This window comes from Myodes glareolus, chromosome 25 (assembly GCF_982192425.1).
Source record: "Myodes glareolus chromosome 25, mMyoGla1.1, whole genome shotgun sequence".
NCBI lineage: Eukaryota > Metazoa > Chordata > Mammalia > Rodentia > Cricetidae > Myodes > Myodes glareolus.
This window is the reverse complement of record NC_142050.1, coordinates 47,372,620-47,378,897: the sequence shown is the minus strand read 5'-3', so window position 1 is coordinate 47,378,897 and position 6,278 is coordinate 47,372,620.

Sequence of the window (6,278 nt, the reverse complement as noted above, 5' to 3'; positions counted from 1 at the left end):
GCATAATTCTACTATAAAAATGAACAATAAATATATAATTTGTTCAAACCACAATTCTTACAGCATTATTCTAATCCAAAAACCAAAAAAAAATCTGTAATGTAAAAGCTATGAGCCTTTTTCCTCTCCTGTAGTCAATTGCATTGTTGCATCTAACTCTCAAAGGTAAGTTTGAACAGTCCAAGTATCTGCATAGCACCAAACTATTTTTGCCATTTCTCATCATTTTCTGAAGAAATGCTTCAGTCACAAATTGACTCAATAATAGTGTTCTATTGCTTTAACAAGTCTCTGTCCCTCAGAGTGGAAATTTCTGATGTCTCAGTTCTCAGGTCCTCTATTTCAACAGCAAATTAAACACCAAACGGGAAATGTTAACTTCTGCATCCCAATATAGTTTGTAGATATATGGGCAAACATTCAGTGGGCATTCTTGGGTTTGTTTTATAGTAAATGAGACTCATTAGGGACTGAAAATATGTGTGTTATGTCTATCAGGAAGGTGAGAATTATCACCTGTTATCATGATCTCCTTCCCTTCTGAGACTGCAGCATGATGAAATGATTGAGTCAAGAACACAAGTTCAACAAACATTCACTCCAACTTCTCTGGAAAGGCTTCAGAATCTTCTATGCCATCAGGCCTGTTTTTTCTCTTTCAAATATTGAAGCAAACATTCAGAAAGCCATCAAATTTTATTCTACTCCTATGAAAAAGCACAAACCATGCCCTAGACCCCCATATTAAAACAGTACCAGGTCCTTTCCACAATCAGCTGCTTTGTATAAGGAACATTGATCAAATTAGTTTCTCTACCAAAAAAATCACCTATATTCCATCCAACTTTTCTTTACTTAACAAGTTAATGTTGGCGTTTGAATCTGAGCTCCCAATTTACCATTAACTGATATGCAGCAATTTGCTTTTTTATAAACTCCTAGCTGGGCATGGCATCTCCCTGAGGCTGCATGGTCATATTAATTCTACTCAAATCACACACCAATCTCCATTCTTCAAGTTTCCTTTTAACCTCAGAATAGGATTCCTGTATCCTCTCCTCCACTAAAAGCTATTGATCTATCTATAGTGATTTTTTTGGGATCACAGGCCATGCAGCTTCTGGTCATTCCCCATCAACCAGGTCATACAGGACACTGCTGTTCAAAGTTTTCTGTCTTCTTTATTTTGGGCTCAGCAGAAGTGATCACATATGGAGGAGAAGAGTGTTCTCCATTACACTGAAAATCACTGGGGACCAGCAGCTTCAGGTTCACTGATGTCTGTTGGGCCTGGGTGATACCCAGGTCATGCTCTCCATCACTTGGTAGTCCTGCAAGATGCCAAAGGTGGTAACAGCTGAAAAACTTAGTTGCAGCATAGACTTTGCTGGCTGGGAGATTGACAGGTGTTGCTGCATTGTTTTCACCACCCTCACTTTCCTTTCCCTGATCTTTGGAGCAGATGGGCAGGTTCATGTGCTTTCCCTTCCCTGAGCCCAGCAACAAACCTGAAATGGCAGCAGCTCTACCACCAGTGTGAGCATGGGAGCAGGTAGTTTAAACTATTTACAATCTCTAAACATTTCTACCTTGTTGCTGCTCTACCCCAGTTTTCCTGGCTTTCAAAATATACCCAAGTAATTGAACAACCAGGTGGCAACAATTTTTCTGTCTCATTTCTACAATTATATACAATTTTTACTCTCAAATTATTCACTACATCTCTCATATTTACTAATTATTTGAGCACTCATTTCTCACTTCTACACCTGTGGTGTGAGATTCACATCTGATGTCTGTAATATGTAGGGGGCCTGCTTTTTGGGGTTTTCTGTCCTTCCCAGTACCCCACAACTGGCAAACCCCAAAGAAAATCACACAGAGATCTCTATAAGTTTTATAGCTGATTGGATCATTTGCTCAGGCTACTTACTAGCTCTTGTGACTTATATTAACCCATTATTCTGATATATTTTAGCCATGTGGCTCAGTACCTTTTTCAGTGGAGCAGATCACATCCTGCTGCTTCAGTAATCTGGGCAGGAGTGGGAGGAATCAGCTTCCTCTTTCCCAGAATTCTCCTGTTCTCTTTGCATCACTCTAATTCCTGTCTGGTTTTCCCACCTATACTTCTTGCCTGGCCAATCAACGTTTATTTAAAACATGATTGACAGATTACAGACAATTCTCCCACACCAGATGTCTATCACATTCTCCATTTGTAACACTCACTACACATTTGGGCACCATCTGTCAAGGTCCAGCCTCCATGGCTTTATATGTTCTAGTGTAAGGAATAATATGAATTATTATAAATGTTAGGCAGAAAAAAGCAGAGACACAAAAAATGGTCAAAGACACAGAATAGACATGGGAGGGCAGCCCAGTGAACACTGAATCTGCCCACATGTATTTTTCATATGCTTTATAAATCCCAATTCAAAATGGGGGAAGGAGGCAAAAGACTCCTTTATCATAAAACCAAGAATAAACAGAGTAATTACCTCTTCAAAACCTGAAATACCAAGTAGCTATATCCTTAGTTAAGTATTCTGTTGTTTAGGCAGAACTTGCAGTGACCACACTATAGGCCATCCTGCAGGCAACCATACCCTGGGTCTAACATCCTGTCATAACCTTGAAGATGAAATAATAGGCCTAAACTCTCTAAACTTTGGACAAGGTAGAACAAATTTACACCCATGACTTCAAACTCTACTATAGAGGTGCAGTAATAGAAACACCTGTGTATGGGCACAAAAACAGACATGTGGACAAATGGAATAAAATCAAATACCCTGACATTAATCAAAAACTGAAGAAACTGTGATTTTTGACAGAGAAACCAAAATGGTACAATGATAAAAGAAAAGCATCTTAACAAATGGTGTGGGACTAACTGGATGTCAACTTGTAGAAGATTGCAAATAGATCCATTGCCATGTACAAAATGAAGTCCATGTGAATAAAAGCCCTCGACATATATCCAGTTACATTTAACCTGAGAGAAGAGAAAGTGGGAAGTAGCCTTGACGGCATTAGCACAAAAACCACTTCCTAAATATAGCACCAGTAGCATGGGCACTGAAAGCAACAATAAATGGGACATCCTGAAACAGAAGCTTGAGTAAGGCATAGGTCATGGTCAACAAGTCAAAATGGCATCCTGCAGAATGGGAAAAGATCTTCACCAACCCCACATCTGACAGAGGGCTTATCTCCAAAATATATAAAGAACTCAAGAAACTAGACCTCAAAATACCAAGCAGTACAACTTAAAAATGGGGAAAAGATCTTAACAGAGAATTCTCAAAAGAAAATTTTCAAACAGCTGAAGGACATTTAAATAACTGTTCAACATCCTTAGTTGTCAATAAAATGCAAATCAAAAATGACTCTGAAATACCACCTTACACCTATTATAAGAGCTAAGATCAAATTCATTGATGACAATGTATGCCAGGGAGGATGTGGAGTAAGGGGAACACTCACCAATTGCTAGTAGAAATGTAAACATGGACAGCTAGTCTGAAAATCAATATGGTTGTTTCTTAGAAAACAAACTGATATCTGGGAAACCTACACAGGACTGAACTAGACCCTCAAAATGTGGGCGACAGTTGTGTTGCTTGGGCAGTGTGTAGGGCCACTGAAAGTGGGATTAGGACATATCCTTAGTACATGAATTGGCATTTTGGAACTCATTACCTTCATCACCCTAGGTACAGTGGAGAGGGTCTTGGTCCTGCCTATAGGTGATATGAAAGACTTTGTTGAATCCTCATGGAGGTCACTGAGGAGTGTATGGGGGTACAGTGGAGAGAAGTTGTGAGAAGTGGAAGAAGGGAAAGTAGAAGGAACTGGGATTGGTATGTAAAATATAAAAAGTTTTAAAAATAAAATTAAAATTAAAAGCATTTTAAAAAGAAATGACAAACTTATCCCACTTACACATCACTGTTAAGCCACAACTTTTACTTCTCATTCATTTCCAAGATTTCACACTGAAAATAGAAGTAACTTTAAAGTTTCCATAGTCTTCACAAATTCAACTACATTAATCAGTCCTGTAAAATAGCCAATATCTTTGAAATACAAAGTATTTTAAAAATCAAAGTCTCTACAATGTGACACCCTGGAAGTAAAAAGTTAATTAAAAACTTTCTCATATCAATGTTGCAAGAGAGAGGGCTGCTTGTTCATCCTGGCCACCCACCTAGCTTAGCCCCAAAATAACCACACAGAAACTATGTTCATTAAATCACTGCTTGGCCTATTAGCTCTAACGTCTTATTGGCTAACTCTTACACCTTGATTTAGCAGATTTCTATTAATCTATGTATCACCACATGGCAGTGGCTTACCAGAAAAGATTCGGCATGCCTGATTCTGGCAGCTTCATGGTTTCTTTCTCTATCTTCACCTTTCTTTCTCCCAACATTCAGTTCTGTCTTTCCTGTCTATCTAAGTTCTGCCTTATCAACTAGGCCAATGAAGTTTCTTTATTCTTAAACCAATAAAGCAACACACAAACAGAAGGAACTCCTACACCATTTCCCCTTTTAGAACTGGTGTGGGATTGTTTTGTGACTTATGCCTTTATATCAAGAGAGAAGAACCAGGACACAGCAGCAATATAAACTGAGCAAAACAAAACTTAACATTATAAATGACTCAGTGTACAATTGTTTGGGATTCACATATGACTTCTGAACTCTGCAAAGGTGCTTGGGTCAGTTCTGCAGCTCTCCCCTCTTCCACACACACTTCTTGTCTTTTAGACATCATCTGGCTCCTATCTACTGTTTAAAATTCCTTTTGTCCATACTATGATACTGGTACAACCAAAATTGCTGGGAAATGGTACAACAGCATGACTGAAATTCACCAGTAGTCTTTCTGGGGACACTCTCTGCCAAAAATTTATTTGTTTTTCATGAACTCTTAATACATTCAAGAATTAAACCATCTAACTAACTTTTACCATGTCAGATTTGGCTACCAGCCCAAAGTAAAATATAGGCCATGACAAAAACCCAGGTGCTGTGTGCTGACACTCACCAAACTATTTACAGAATATTTTACCTTAAAGATACAAGTCTCTTCTTCATCACTGCATATTTCCCAGCTCTACTTGTCTATCATAAAGTATCCCAGCAATGGAAAGATTTCATTTTAGTAGTTTTTGTACCTTGTTATTCACAACTGCTCTTTAGCCCCACTTAAATGTTACTATAGATAATTCACACAAAAATCCCAGTAGTGTTTTCCTCCCTTTAAAACTTCATAAGTCAGTCCTCCATTGTTCTGTACTCCTTTCGACAGTTATTTATCTCCCAAGCTTGTACAAACCAGTTCATGTAGTTCCCAACATTCAATGACTTTCCTAGCCCAAAGGTACAAAGTCTTTCAACAATTATCCCAAAACAGCATTGTCAGATCTGCTTCTTCAGTTCCCCACTCCAGGTACAAACTTGTCTAAGTTTTCTTTTGCTTGTAATAATAAGATAAATCAAGTTTGAGAGGAAAAACTTTATTATCTTATTAGTTCATATTCCTGATCATTGCTAAAGAAACCAGGATAGGAACACAAACAGGGAAGAAACCCAGAGGCAGGATCTATTACAGATGAAATAAAAGGTTCTGCTCACTCGTATTCTTTTCATGGCTTACTTAGTCTTCTTTCTCATAGAACCCAGATCTACAGGCTCAGGTATGACACCACCCACAATGAGCTTGGTCCTGCCTATTCCATCACTAATTAATAAATTGCCTTACATGACCAGCTTCAATGGAATCTTATATAGGCATTTCCTTAATTGAGATTCTTTCTTCTCATATGACATTAACTTTTTCAAGTTAACATAAAAATATACATAAAATTAACTATCAGTCCATCTCTGTAATAAATCCATCACTATGGACTTAATCCATTTCTAGCCAGTGCTTTGATGGTATACAATCTCAGACATACAATCTTTACTATAGCATGGATTTCATGATTAGTAGAAAAGTAGTCAGTTATGCTCGGAAGAATCATAACACTATATTGCATGAGAGTGTGTATCTCTCTCTCTCTCTCTCTCTCTCTCTCTCTCTCTCTCTCTCTCTCTCTCTCTGTCTCTCTCTCTGTGTGTGTGTGTGTGTGTGTGTGTGTGTGTATTCTTAGCATCAGGCAACAAGACTACATACCTGTGAGGTATTTGAAGATACTAAAGGGCATTGTATTAAATGATAAGTGCTTTCACTATATCCTCTAAATATGAGCTGACTTTCAC